The 15286-nt window shown below is 42.1% G+C and overlaps 2 long non-coding RNA genes across 2 annotated transcripts; one reads left to right on the top strand and one right to left on the bottom strand.

Annotated features, from left to right (window-relative positions):
* Positions 1-4693: 4693 nt before the first annotated feature.
* Positions 4694-6748, top strand: LOC148818482 (uncharacterized). The gene is made up of 4 exons (XR_016094388.1): positions 4694-4732; positions 5696-5780; positions 5994-6048; positions 6547-6748. It is a non-coding gene; the product is annotated as an uncharacterized LOC148818482 (long non-coding RNA).
* A 576-nt stretch (positions 6749-7324) lies between these two features.
* Positions 7325-8736, bottom strand: LOC148818481 (uncharacterized). Its single transcript, XR_016094387.1, has 4 exons — positions 8470-8736; positions 8264-8314; positions 7630-7700; positions 7325-7398 (listed from the first exon to the last, which is right to left on the bottom strand). It is a non-coding gene; the product is annotated as an uncharacterized LOC148818481 (long non-coding RNA).
* Positions 8737-15286: the final 6550 nt, after the last annotated feature.

Raw genomic sequence — 15286 nt, 5'->3', positions numbered from 1 at the left:
TCTTCTACCTCTCCACCCCCTGTGAGCCGGGTTCGAGTCCCGCATATTTCTGCAGTTATTTTTCCTCTCGCGCTCAGCGCACCCTCTTGTGATCGGGGCTTACACCCACCTCTTCAAGGCGCTGATTGGATACTGAACCCCGCCCCTAACACCCAGTCACGCCCCCTAGTTACCATGGTAACTAGAAGCGTTCTCAGGAGCGTGGAGCGTCATCCTTCCCATACCGAGGGGCGAGTGTCCTCAGGCCCGCAGAGATCGGGGACAGAGGCTGTAGGCTAGGCCGCAGTCCCCTGACCGGGACAACGCCAGTGCCCGGAGGCTGTAGCGCTGCGAGCCCCGTGGTGGGACCGTTTAAAGGGGGGGGACCCGCTTCACGGTTCTCTACACCCCAGTACCCCCCACACCCAAACCCTGTTAGACTAATCAATCCAATTAACACATTCACAGCAGTTTATTACAGCATAAGGAAATAAAGCATAAAAACCAATTACAATATACACCGGTGTTATTGCACTGATATCCAGAGTCTCATCTCCGTCCCCGGTGTCTTAATTAGCTACCTTCGTCGTCCTTTTCGCGCTCAGCAGGACTCAGGTTATAAATACGGGGCGGTTCTGGCCTCCTGGCCTGTGCAGGCTGTGGTCCCGGCTGATAGCGATACCTCGCTGCTCTCCTGGTACAAACGCTTTGCTCTGTTGCTGGGGGGGAAAAAAAAACGCATTAATTTTTCTTACAGGTTTTGCTGAAACCAGAAACATTTGCTTAAAATGTTATCGTATAAAAACTCTACAGCGGGACAGGAGCAAGGTAACCGATTTCTCCCTCTCCTCGCACCGGGGGTTTCAGTTTTCGTACCGGGTCTCGCACAGCTGGGTGCAGTCCGTTACGAGTCCCACCCATTTCAAGCTAAGCAGAGCGGTCGGTGCGACTTCCCGCAAACTGTTTCGAGAGAAGGAAAACCCAGCTGGATCTACATCTTCACAGCGAGATACAAGTTAAACGGAACCACAGGATTTCAAAATCCGCCATCCCGGTGAAAGTGGTTCACTCCTGAGCCGCGCTTTCCTGACCGGGACTCCTGGCTTCTAGGAAGAAGAGACTCCGACTCACCTGTGAATCCGCCGCGGAGATCCAGTCACTCGGTACACGAGTGGGTCTGCGATCAGGTCTCCAGGCCACGCCGTGAAGGATAAAAAAAAGCTGCTGTTTAAAGCCTAGAGACTCACCAATATACAGTAGAAGGCTGGAATACAAACCAAAAAGTGTATCGTCTAATTAAAGCTATAAAATACGAAATTAGCAACGTAAAAAATTTGTAGGCACTATTTTAATCCACGTTTCTCTTCGCAGAGTCGAAGCACAAAACTTAGCCCGTCTAGTAGCTCCAACGGTCTCGAAATTGTTACCATTAAACCCCATTTTATTACATTTTCCACCCGCCCCGAGAAAAAGTGACAAACTTCGCCCGGAATCCCGCAATTCCTGTGAAACGGTTAATTTTAAAAACGTTTTTGCTTCCAAACTCGCTATTTAAAAGCGAAGATAGGTCCCAGAACTGCTATAAATGAGCGAATTGAAGTCTAATTGCAGACCGACCGCACCTGCCTTCTCAATCACACTCGGCCAATAGGGGCAGCGGATCCCGGAGCTGCTCGTCTCTGCTGTTAAACAGCGGCGTTTTCAAACAGCCAGTCCGCACAAATCCCACTGCAGTCGAGACAATTGAGATTCCAAACATCTAACAGGGACAATTAAGTTCAAAGTTAAAGGTTTTTAATCGGAGCTACTTAGCTTGCCACAACCAGCTCTTTATATAATGCAGATCCTGCTAATTATCAATTTAACAGCGCTGGGTGCCTCTACTGTACACTGTAATGCAGTGAATTGGAGAGGCTGCGAGTAGTTCTGATTCCAGTATCAAGATCCCACCTTCACACTGCGATACCCTGAGACAGGGAACACACTGACTTCACGCTGCCAGCTCCGTAAAGTTGTCCCCCCCCTATAAGCGGCACAAATGATGAACCGCGTTTGTTAGTGCTGTGTTTGTGCTACTTTCGTTTCCGAAATATACCGCCTAATTTCTTCGGGGGCGTGACGTCACTGCGCCACCCTACAGCGGCTCGGGAGAACCGAACCGGTCTGATTCGTTTGTATTATTGAAAGTAGCTTCCCAGCTGCTCTTGTTCCCGATATATAGCGCCTCCCCCCCCCGAGTAATCACGTGACCGTGTACGGCGACTTTGACCGCTAGTAACCCCGTCCGGAAAGTTCAAGCACTCCGTTACTTGAACTTCAACTTGAAGAAAGTCTGCAGTTTTGTTTTTCTGTTTGCCCGAGGACCGACAGTTGATTTTGCATTTCATACCAGTATTTTCTGTGCGTTTGTGTGAACAGGAAAAAGGTTTGATTCCAATATCATACCACGATCACAAGAGTCACGGGTTTAACATTAAAAAGCGAACATTAGCAAACAATTGCATGTTCTTAAAAAAGGCTTTAGCTCACACGTTTTAATACTTCGAAGCTGTGTCAATATATTTTTTTTTAATCTGAAGACGTAATCAGTTTCTTACTGTGTCCGTTTGAACATGCAAATCGAGGCATGTTTAAAAATTCAACCCGTCATTCGAGACACCTATTTAAAAATACTAGAATTAGTTACTTCCTGTATTACAAGACCACTGTTGTACCATTTTATGCAAAGCATGTTCGGAAAAGTTGAAAAGAACCAGGACATTGTGTTATACGTTGACCTAGGCAGTTCATAAAACATCTGCGAAATAACATTGGAAACTCTTACTGTCTCATACATGTAGACCTCGGAAATATTTGAAAATATTTATATTTTCACATAAAATAATTGAACGTGTATCTAAGTTGTTTTAAAAAGCCCCATCATTATCCATGTCTTTATATTGATGAAGTAATCTCATTGAAACTTTGAACATTAACCAAATGTTTTCAATTCAATTATATTCAAAATACTTTCTTCATCCCCAGGGATTCAGATCATAGTAAAAGGTTAGACATTAGCGTCAATGTTGCGCCAGTGTTTCTCTATTCCTGTCTTTTAAATTTGGATCAGAGAGTAAGAATTATACTGCCCGTGTTTGATAGTCAATCTCACCTGTACTTACAGTAAATCACTCATTGACAGTGGTTCCCCAGCGCTTTTCACTGTACATCCTGTGTACACAGTGTATTACACTAAATAGATTTATGATTACTTTCTAAATTCATCCAAATGAATTAGCATCTCTCTCTTAGGGATGACAGTTATGAGTTAATACAAAACTCCTAAATACCTGTCGCACACTGCTTCCACTAGTTCAGTGCCAGCAGTCTGATATTCACAGACAACATTTTTACCACCTGCACTCTTGACACTTGACTACAGAACCTTTCTCATCTTATAGTGTATTAAATAACAGCATCTCTAATAAGGAGCGACGTGATGCTCCATTGATAGCAAAACTAGTTGTTACATCCTTATCACTCTTCTGTTTTCTATGCACACATGAGTTCACATTCTATTTACATGCATTGCTTTTGATCGACACATTTTTAATATGAAGGATTAAACTTCAATGTGGCACCTTGACAAACGTCGACGGAAATAAATCATGTCGGCACACCTACTGGTATAAAGGAACTAAAGGGATACTCTGCCCAGACACCAGCCGGGGTCTAAAGCCTTAATTAATGTCATTGTTCATGCATTTTTAAATAAGTTGTCTTCAGAATTATTTCAGACGTTTCGTTTTAAAAAAAAATCAACATTTTTACCTCACAGACTTCGCGTCTGACAAATGACATACGTGTTCCTCCAACTCTGCTACAAAATTCTGTTATTTTATTTTTCACTGTCACTCGAAAAGTTAAACAATCGCAAAAACGGTTTCAGTAACGCATTACCACGGCTTCTCTTTAGCCTTAATGCTTGAAAAGCGAGCAAACAGCGAGCCCGTCTTTGAACTGTGACTTGGCTTTAGACTGAATAAGAGAGTTAGGTGCCCGGTGTGGTGTGTGGCCGGCCTGGTGGCTCCGCGGGCTGAACTATCGGGCACTTGTAAAGTTCAGAAAGCAGATTGACTCCCCCGGAGTCTCTGGAGTTGAAGTCGAGCCCCGAGCCTCCCCGTCAGTCTGAGATCTAACCCCCGGGTGTAGCTCTCGTGCTGTCGGGGTGAGTTTGTGGAGGTGGCTGTTCTCTACCACGCCGGCCGTTTTGGGGGGTTCCATTTTCGGGGCCCTCCAAAACAGGGACAAATGGGGGGTTTAAGTCCTTTATAAATGCATAGTTCGGAATTCAATTCTAAAAAGCAGCCCCTTATACCACTGTGACACCTTCAGGACAGGTGTGGCACTAGCAGTGAACGAGAGGTGAAGTCCTAACTAGGGGCGACAGGGGTCTCTCTCCAGCACATTTCTCTTGATTCTAGAGATCAACCGGCCGCAAGCTGAACGTTCCCGACGAACAGCCAGGGCGATGTCACTGTATTCGGTTGTCTGAAAGTCCTCAGCCGTTATATACATTATATACGATTTGGTGAGTTAAGGCTTTTTTTATCTTCAGTACCGTCAGTGTTGAGCCCTTGTAACAGAGTGCACAGCTGTCATTCAGGAGCCGGGCCCGCCTCCAGGGTGACCTTCCTCAGCGGACACGCCCCGTCCACCTGTTCCACAGGTGCGCCCGGCAAGATGGCGGCGGGGCGAGTTTCTGCGGCTTGAGGTGCGTTTGCGTTTTATTTCTAGTTTTCTTATTTTACATGCAAAAAAATCAAATCTCACCTTTAGTAAAGCTAGACAAAACTGTATTGCTGTTGCTACTTTTGTTCAGTTTAATTTGCGTTTAGGAAGCCGAAATAAGTCTTCTGTCCGTTGGAGCGTGCTCTCGACGTTTTAAAAGTCTGTATTTAGTGTTCTTATACTATCTTTCATTTAAGTATGTTTTTTTTTAAGATATGGTATCTCTTGGTCAGTTTCCTTAAACGATAAAAGGCTGTAGTTTAGCTTCAAACATTTGCTTTATAAAGCCAGAAGCTGTGTAAATCCCGCTTTTGGGATTCGGGCTATAAAAACCCTTTCCGCTCCGAAATGATAAAATATTGTTAACATGATAATTACCAGGGTGTTTTCCAAGGTAAGTTCTATTCCTACCTTCCGCTATACTATTTATATTTGTGTAACTCGACAAGACAAAACGTATTTCCCTGGATTTTAACACCAGAACGGGTTTATACCAAGTATATAACTGATTTTCCTGTCGTTGTGCTTTTGTTGAATAGAAAAAGAAAACTAAAGCGCTTGTTCTTTTGTTCCTCTCTTGAATCCATTGGGTAAAGATGGACGATACAAATTTTAACTTTGGTTTTCAAAGCAGGGAGTTAAATCGTAAATAATACACTCTGTAAATGGTAGTTGCTCTTAAATTCGAATTTGTATGTGGCTGATCGTGTTTATTAAACATTGGAGTGGGGGGTCAGGGATGTATCTGTGAATTCTCGTGAAATTACCCGTTGGTATCTTATTGAATTTGAGCGTGTTTGTATATTTCTTTATTCAGGCAGCTTATTTAAAAAGTAAAAAGATTCGATTCTGCAAGCTCGGTATCTTGTTAATTTGATCCTTTTTCTTTTGCCCTCAGTTGCAACTTTTATCAATTGCCTTTGTTTCTCTTTAATTTGTGTTTTAGGACGCCGAAAAGAGTCTCCCGTCCGTTGGAGCGTGCTCTCGAAGTTTTAAAAGTCTGGATTCAGCGTTCTTATACCACCTTTCATGTAAGTTTTTTAAAACATATGGTATCTCTAACTCTGTTTCCTTTAACGAAAAAAAAGGCTGTAATTTATCTTCAAACATTTGCTGTATGAAGTCAGTAGCTGTGTAATCTCTGCTTTTCGGATTCGGGCTATAATAACACTTACCGCTAAGAAATGATCAAATGTTGTAAAGATGAAATTGACTAATTCGTAAGTTTTTCTTTATTTCTCCAGGGGACAAAAGGATTTCAAGAACGGACGTCCACTTATGAAAGTGTTTCTTTCCAAGGTAAGTTCAATTGCTACTGTACCTTCCGCTACATTATTTGTGTAACTCGATAAAACAACACGTATTTCCTAGCATTTTAACACAAGAACAGTTTTATACTAACTCGATAACTGATTTTCGTTTAATTGTGATTTTGTGGAGTATACTCTAAGGCGCTGGTTCTTTTTTATATGATATTTTCATTCATCTTTTGAATTCATTGGGTAAAGACGGATAATACCAACACATTTTATCGATGGTTTTCAAAGCAGAGTTTATTCGAATAGTATACACGCTTTGTTACCTGGTCTTGTATTTACAAGTAGCATTGAATTTCTATGTGACCTAAAGTATTTTCTAAATATTGGAGTAGTGGTGATTTCCCATGGCTTATTGTTCAATTTGAGTATTTCTTTATTTAGGCAACTTATTTAAGAAGTTAAGACTTCGGAACTTCAAGTGAATCGTTTCTACAAGTCCGATATCCTGTAAACTTGATCCTTTTTCTTTTGCCTTCAGTTCTGCGGTTCCTGACGACATCTCTGCGCTCCGACGATCTCCGGCAAGTTCTTCTCGACAATGTGTGCTTTTTCTTACATTTGATTTTTGATACCAGTGGCTTGATCTGTAATGTCCCGATTCAGTGCTGTATTTTATTTTTGATCTGCATGTTTTCTGTTGACTGCTGCTAATGTATTTGCTGTGAATTCTGCAATAAAAACTCTCATTTCATTGTCTGCATTGTCCTGTGTTTTCGAAGGTGCGAAGGGTTGTCTTGCTGTGTGCGCCACGCACCGCACTACTTTGATTTGGAAAAGTGCGAAGGGTCCCTAGGAGGGAGCGGGGGTATAGCCCTGGGGGGAGGAGAACTGAGAATAGCTCTAGCCAAGCCCCCTCACTCCCTGCAAGAGGGGAAGGCAGGCTGGAGATGGCCTCGGCCCGAGAGAGAGGAGGCACCCAGGGCGGACTCAGCCTATCAGTCACAGCTTGCAACTGACAGCTTTCTAAGTCCACACCCCAGGAGACCTGCCTCTCTGCAGGGACCAAAGCCACCACCAGCCTGCCTTCCCCTCCCGCCGGGAGTGAGGGGGCTTGGCTAGAGCTGCGGTCAATCAGCCAGCCCCCGCCTACCCCTCTCCAATGAGGGGGGGTGGGCGAGGCTCGGCTTGATTGCTACCACACCCTGAAAAAAAACCCTGAAAAGTTTTTTGGCGGGAAAATCTGGACACGCTTAAAAAGGGGGTAGCCTTTGACCTTTTCAAGTCAAAAAGCGATAGGGTGTCCCCTTGCGGCCACAAACTGTTAGCAAAATCTCTCCGCCAAAAAACTCACCAACATCGGGGTTTTTCAGGGCCAAGGGGGTACAGAACTCTGCACAAGAAACATAAGAACAAAATCAAGGTTCAATCAACAATTTATTGAGCGAAAATTGCATACAAAACAAAGCATTACAATACGTCGGATGCACAAGCTTCCAAGTGAAAATTAACATGCATTTCAATTACAGTGTCAAAGCACGGCAACATTAACGATAAATACTGTTACAAGTCAACAGAGTAAGAAAACATTTGCAAGCAGCTACATGTTAAAACAGAAACATACAGCACGTTACTGTTTCTCCGAGGTATCAGTCGAGGCAGCGACCGGAATGAAGACGAACTTCGTTGCAATTCCTGTAAAACAACAGAAATCAGTATTAACTTTCGGTTACAAACAGGATCTCGAAATTATCCCAGTTAGATCGAGCTTCTGTATTGACTGATACAGTTCAAAAAGATTTCCAGTTGGAACAAAGCGCTCAGCCTGGTGTAACAGAAAACGTTCCTGTTTAACAGGGTATTGAAGCGATTACATTTAAAGGTTACAAGTGTGAATACCGAAGACACAACACAACTACAGTGTATCGATTAGAGACTAGCACATTCTGTTTTCTGAAACAACTTATTTAACACACAATCAATCTATAGTTTTATAGGTTACGTTGTCTTAATTGTTGCGATGCAATTTGGAAGCTAAAACGGGTTCTAATGAATCTGTATTATGGGCATTAAAAAAGCGACAGTGATCGCAGTTTTAGCTGAAAATGATTGCTATAAACAGCAGGCCTACAGTGTTGTCGGGTCAACACCATTTCTACCCTGGAGAAATCCAGTATCGCCTAGTTTGAGTCTTCTTCCAAAAACTGTAGTGTACTTCAATGCGATACGCGTGAACGAATAAAAAGTTTTATACTTACACAGATAATTTCAGCAGCTGAACCAAGCCCGTCCTGCCCGAAGACACCAAACTGGAAACACAAGAACACAAGTATTTAGACGGTTATTTAAAGATAATTGAAACCAAGGTTTCTTAGTAGCAAACGGCGTTTTCACCAGGGCAGACAGCGCAAAATATATCTTACTGAGATCCTTGTAAAGAAATGAATACAATGTTTGTACTTACGTTTAAATTCCCATTATTTAGTGCGAATCTTGTCCTTCCCGAAGACACTAAACTGAAAACACCAGAAAGTCGAATTTACAATTTAAAGCCCATTAAGAAGTATTAGTTGCAAGCGAAAATGTTACCACGAATAGAAGAGCATAATCACACAACAAACTCTGGGAAATAACGAAAAACTTTACAAAGCTACTTTTCAAAATACTTCCCAAACGTAGGTTTGGATGAATGCACACGCTTAAGTTTGTGAACAAAGGCGCATTAAATGTTATTTAGCTCCCAACAAAATTACGCGTTTTACCCTTTTCTCGTGTAAGGTTTAGACTACATAATTACATGAGTTAAATTTTATCTACATCCAAATAAAAGAAAATTAAAAACAATCATAAACGCCGCGGAACAAACTCACTCGGCTCCCCTCTCTCCAGCAGAACCTGGCGCACAGGTGCGCGGGGCGTGGCCTGCGAGTGATGTCATTCGAGTGGGCGTGGCCACAGTCTGACGGTGCAGGCAGCTTTTTTTCTTGGCTCCACCTGAAAACCTGTTAAAGAAATCGAGCATGTTTACAAAAGCTCCCATGAGTTACAAGTTTCAAAATCCCTTTTCCCATGGTCATCTGAGTAATCACAGTTCGTGCATTTAATCCTGAGTGTTTGAGAGCCACAGGAATGTGAATGAAAGGATTTAGAAACATGCAGGCGAGCTGTGAGCTCTAAAGTTCTTTGCAGGACACTTACTGTTCTACAACCTGATCTATCTTAACTCTGCACCAAGAAGTCAGATTTTTCATGTGTGAACGTTTATCATACATTTAATTTACTACATTTGTACTTCTAACTGGTCATGCAGCTGATGTGTTCATGTAGTAAGTTACAAGAACATGAGAAAGTTCAAATGAGAGGACAGTATTTGATCCATGTAACCCTTTTGGTTACTGATATCAGTTTGATTGGGTAATCTCATGCAGCCGTTGCTCGAAAGAAAACAGGCTGTCGATTTAAAAAAAATCTCTGGGTCGCCTGTGCCATTCTCCCACAACTCTTTGTGTAAAGAACTTTTAAATACAGTTCCCCGTGACATCCTTTCACGTTTCCCTTGGGTCATGTCAAAGTTGTAAATACTGTTTTACTTGCAATTTTTTAAACTGGTTAACTGCAGCAACTACTTAACTCATTAGCATAACAGTAGTGCACTTTACTGAGGTACGTGTTATATTCCAACAACCTCAAAATTCTCAGCCTCAGAGTAACCCTCACCAGTGCTTTTGAAGAGTCAGAGCCTACCTGGCTGGAGATGAACCATTTCCTAAGAAGGTCTAGAGCAGGATCAGCGCCAGAGCCAAATGGTGTCCAGAAGAAGACTCCCAAGTACTGTGAGAGGCTCGGGCGCAGACTCTGGGAGCTGGTGAAAGCAGCAGGGAGGAAGAACTCAGTCACGGAAAGCTGGCTGACTGCAAAGAGGTGTGTGAGGCCATGAGGGTAGTGGCTGCCACTATGGACAGCTCAGGCTCAGAGTCAACAATTCGCTGATGCCTCTGTCCTCTCTGATCTCCTCTGAGATCACACCTCAGGTCCCTCACGTCACCAAGCTCTTCACTCGTGGTGTCCTGAGCTCAATGAGCTTCACCTCTAGCTCTCACCCTCTGGCTAGTCCTTTTCAGGGAGAAGCAGTGGAACGCCCTCGAATCGATCAATCCAGTTTGACCAGAGCTGCTCTATCACCATCTTTGCCTTACTTGCAGGCCGACTCGGCAACAACCGAGGCTGCTATTCCTCCAGACCTTCCTTGCACCTCAATGACACTTCTCAGTCTCTCCAGGAGCCTCCTTCTCCTCCCTGTAGCCACTGGTCCTCTCATGACCAGCCAGCCCTCGGGCTTCCAGGTCCTCCTCCAGCCGCTGACATCATCTCCTGACACCTCTGGCCTGGGTCTCACACAAACCAGAGTCTCCAGAGTCTCACTCTCACACTCAGACTCAGCTCACTCATTACACCCAGTCTCCAGCTCCTCACTGTCGGGCTGAGACTTGACACACTCATGTTAGAATCACACAACCTCTCAGTGCCTCACTCTCCTGTCCTAGCTGTGCACACACAGCTGCCAGCACACCTTTCCTGTGCCCAGCCAGAATCGTTTTTGTAAATAAAAAAGTATATGTGCATCCCATATATGCTGCATATGATATTTGCTCGCATGTGCTTTACGAAATGTAAATCTTCCCTCAAATATAAAAAACAGCCCCTCTCCCCCTAAATTTGCTTCTGATCTCTTCCAGCTTTCTGCAAACTGCACCACCATCCTTCCAGACAAAATGGAGCCACTAAGTAGATGGTCTGAGCAAATTATCAGTGCGTCTTCATCGTTTACTGCCCTGTATTCGCTAAATCATACAGAACATTAAAATGGGTACAGTATGTCATAATCCATATTGGTATAAGCAGTATACCCTGTAATAAAGGTGCATAATGCTTCGCTGTCCTAATTCTTAGCTTAACAGACCATATTTTACTCATATTTAGGCTGATCCTGACTCAAAGAGCCATGGCACTTTGGTGGTCTCTGCCAATCCAGATAAAATGGCTTACACCATTGCCTTAGAAATGTCAGACGCCAACCTTATTTGCACTGATTGCATCATGCTAAGAAATTGTTCTTTACAAAGCCTTTTAAGAGAGGAGGACCAAGTACCTAGTGTGTTGCAAAAAGTGGGGGAGCATTTCCTTCTAGAAGAGCAGCCGGAGTGATTCTGTGAGCATCAGAACTCGTTATGTGGATGTCATCATCAGTTACATCATCAGTAAAGATGAAAGAGCCAGTTCTGAAGGTGGCCTTGCAGGCCCAGGCCATTGCACTACCTGCACCGCACTTCACAGATGAGGTGATGTTCTATGGAGCCTCCACAGATCCTGTCTTTGTTCACACTTTCACCTACTGTAAGTGAAGGAAAGGTTAAGGCGTATCTTAGTCTCGGTTATCCATAAAACGTTCTATTCTTGGTGCTGATTCAAGGTTTACAATCTGCAGTACAAGCTTTGTAATTCCACTGTTTTCTGGGGACTGTACAGTTTGAAAACTTCACCCTTGCACTCTGGAGGTTGAAGATTATTTCACTGACAATTGTTTAAAGGTTTCCTGGACAGCTCTGACAATTTTTCTGTCATCAGCCTGCAGATGCTTTGGCCAACCCAGACTTGGTTGATAATTACATCAGAAAGATCAAAGAATATCGAAGACACCTGTGGTTTTCTCTCTCCATTATGTACCACATTATCTGAAGCGCATAATTTCGTGCTCTTCATATTGCCAGCTTCTTTGTAAAATAAAGGTCTTCAGGGTTTCGTTTTGACTTTCATATCTGAACTGTGGACGCCAAACACTGAAGTCAAAGCGAGACAGGTTTATACAGCAGGATGTTCACAGCTCTAGTATGAGTGATTACTAACCCACAGCAATCACCTGACATCACCTGATTTAACATTACTGGACTGGCAAGAAATGATAGGTCTCAACTAATGATCTCAGATACCAAACATTCTCTTCATACTAGCTTTGGACTACTGGATAATATCCTGATCCACCACTCATTTTAATCAAAGGAAAAACATACAGTATATACAGTGGTTGTGATGTATTCATAGGGAACATGGTTGTCTTTGCCACGTCACTTTTAGTACAGATGATTGTGTGGATAAACTTGTAACAAATGGCAAAATGCCTTTCTACTTCGGCCTTCTTCGTTTTCGCCAAGAATTTCTTCAAGGGAACTAGTTGTTCCCTAAATCCCACTTGACCAGATAATGTCCCACAAATCATATTTTCAATATACAGTGGGAGAAACAGATAGCTTACCCTATAATAAATCTCCCTCTCAATTACTATACCTGACCATACTGTTTCATTTGTGTCTCTTGATATACTAATATCATTAAGGGCAGTTTTAGAATTGACAGCACCTGTTGGACATCACATTCCATTTTATTACTATGAAGCAGCAGGATATTCATCACAGTATTTGCTAGGCCTTTTCACCCTACAAATTCTAACACCCCGTATTTTGTTCAGCAATTATACATTATTTACCATTTAAGCGAAGTTTCAGCCCTCGGTGTGCAACTGAACTCATTATAACATTGATCATCTAAATTTCTGTTTTCAATGCCTTTTGTTTTGCAATGTATGTGTTCTTTAGAGCCAAAAGCGAGGCAATTCAGACTGTGTCAGTATTCCATCTGACATCTAGGCAACAGTACTGCTAATGAACAACTAAAAAAATCTCTTCATCAACTATGCCTGCAGCTAGAACATGGTTTCAGTGGCATAATTTCTTCAAGTTATTAATATTAAAATTGTACAAAGAGAGCATTACAAAAAGAATCATTAATCCTTTTTATGGTTCCCTTTTGTCTGTCAGTTTAACCAGCCAAGGGCCTGGTACTGATGAAAGATATGGAACCTGTAGTGCAATCTGTCTCCAGCGTTATTAAACAATTCGGTTGTTTCTTTTTATTTCTGTTTTTTTTTTTGCATTGACACAACTTGTTAAAAAATGCAAGGGCAGCTCAGCTAGAGGTAGTTACTATATCTGAATACCCGACACCTCCGCAGTGTCACCAGCTATTTGCACAATAGTGATCAATGATTTTATTTCCTTTTGTTTCTAAAGGAATGGCATCCACATTGACACTCCTTACACTTCAGACATATATACAGGTGACCGAACTGATGTGGGCTTCCTAACGAATGTCCCCTTATTTCTGCCTGTGAATTTTCAAAGAAGTGTCTAGATGGGCGAGACGATCGTTTGCATCCTGTATCTCTTGACAAAAATATAGATTATATAACCACTTGTACAGTTCTTTCTGGGATTACTTCATACTGTAGCTGGTGATTGGTTGGTCCATGATCTTTAAATGCAGTGTAGGATAGTACTGTTCTGTATATACAGTATTCTAATAGCTGAACAATTAATTCAAGACAGAGCAAAAAGATTTAGTTTAATTCATGTGTTTCTGTAAAGGGGCTCACCTTGTTTCTGTAAACATGCTCTCTGTGTCCTGGAATAAAAAAGAGAATGAGAAGCCTGTTGATTCCAGAGTTTAGATGCAAGATTTTTAGATATTAATTCATAGATAAGATATTAGTTCTTCATTCCACTGGTGGTGATTTACTAAACTGACAGACCATTTGTCAACTTGTCTGCCTTCTGTGGAGTAAACGTTAAGTAAGACAAAGGTAAAATGAGATGAGCTTCACGTTTCTCAAACTAAAAGCAGCTTCATTTCAGTGGCATGCAAGCTTACTACTGAGCCTGATAAACACTACCCTTCCTCGATCGTAAGTCAAATAAATTGCAGTATTCATGCCATTTGACAGAAAAGCCCTCTTTTTCACTTAGATTGTGGTTTTAATATTTTTGCTTTTGCCTACAGTGAAAAAAAAGTGGATTCATATTTAGAAAACAAAAAAACACAAGTTAGCTTTAATTTCTTCCTAGATATTTCAGCCTCAGGGAGGAAATGATTACTCTGAAAAGTCAGAGCAGACGATCACGCTAAGAAATAACCTGTCTGGGCACAACAGATGTGAATAATATCCTATCACTTATTTTTCAAGCCCTGTCTATATGGGAAACATTTCCCTTTTTTGTCTGTTTGTGTTCATTCAAAACAGAAAGCAGGCTTCGCATAAAGGGATATGCATTAGAAAAGAACGTCATAGTACATTACAGGTTTATTAAACAGCTGACACACTTGAGCATATAATACATGCAAATTATTTTTAAAGAAAAGGTTCACTATGTTGACTTGTTGACTAAAAAAAGTGAAGTTTGCATTAGCTGTTATTGGAACCTAAGTAACAGCTTAGTTAAATTAGTCTAGTTTTTTTTTAATGCAACCATCACAGGAAAACAGAGTGGAAAGCTGTGGTCTCTTAAATCAACTCTGAATCCAGTATTCTCACAGGCAAACGGCAAATACTTGGGCAATATTTTGTTCAAGGAAGCTACTCCAACATATAAACATTGAACCAATTTGCTTTTTCTTATGCCTTTTAAACAAAAAATTGAAGGTCCTCTGAATATTTCCTAAAATTGATCAAAATGACCTCCCTGATAGCCTACTGAAGTCCTCATAATAAACCAGTAACTAGCTTTTCCTTAAAGGAAGTTCCAGATAGATTTGCAGAGACCATGGACTCAAGAAACACAAAGGAGATATTTTGACATGAAATTATGCTATTCAGAATTGAAATCTGACAACTTCTTCCCCCTGCACAATAAGATATATGCATCAACAGTTAGGATCTCTCAATGAAAACCTTTAATATTGTTGTTAGTTGTGACATTCCTGAAAGTACCATGTCTTCTCTACAGCTTTCACATTGACTTGTAAAAAAATACTTAAACCACATACTCAGTTACTAAGATACAGTATACATACTGTATGTGCAGGCCCCAGCCTTATTAAAATGAAAACTCAGTTGAAGTAGCTGGCTTGATCTGGCTTGATCTCTAATGTACAGATTCATATCAGCAGCCATATCACCCTGCAACTGGTCAGTACCTGGATGGGAAACCTCCTGGGGAAAACTAAGGTTGCTGCTGGAAGAGGTGTTAGTGGGGCCAGCAGGGGGCGCTTACCCTGCGGTCCATGTGGGTCCTAATGCCCCAGGATAGTGACAGGGACACTATACTGTAAACAGGCGCCGTCCTTCGGATGAGACGTAAAATTGAGGTCCTGACTCTCTGTGGTCATTAAAAATCCCAGGGCGTTTCTCGAAAAGAGTAGGGGTGTAACCCCGGCGTCCTGGCCAAATTTCC

The sequence above is a fragment of the Atractosteus spatula genome, chromosome 18 (assembly GCF_055471065.1).
Source record: "Atractosteus spatula isolate fAtrSpa1 chromosome 18, fAtrSpa1.hap1, whole genome shotgun sequence".
In the NCBI taxonomy this organism is placed as follows: domain Eukaryota; kingdom Metazoa; phylum Chordata; class Actinopteri; order Semionotiformes; family Lepisosteidae; genus Atractosteus; species Atractosteus spatula.
This window is presented reverse-complemented; position numbering and strand designations above follow the sequence as displayed.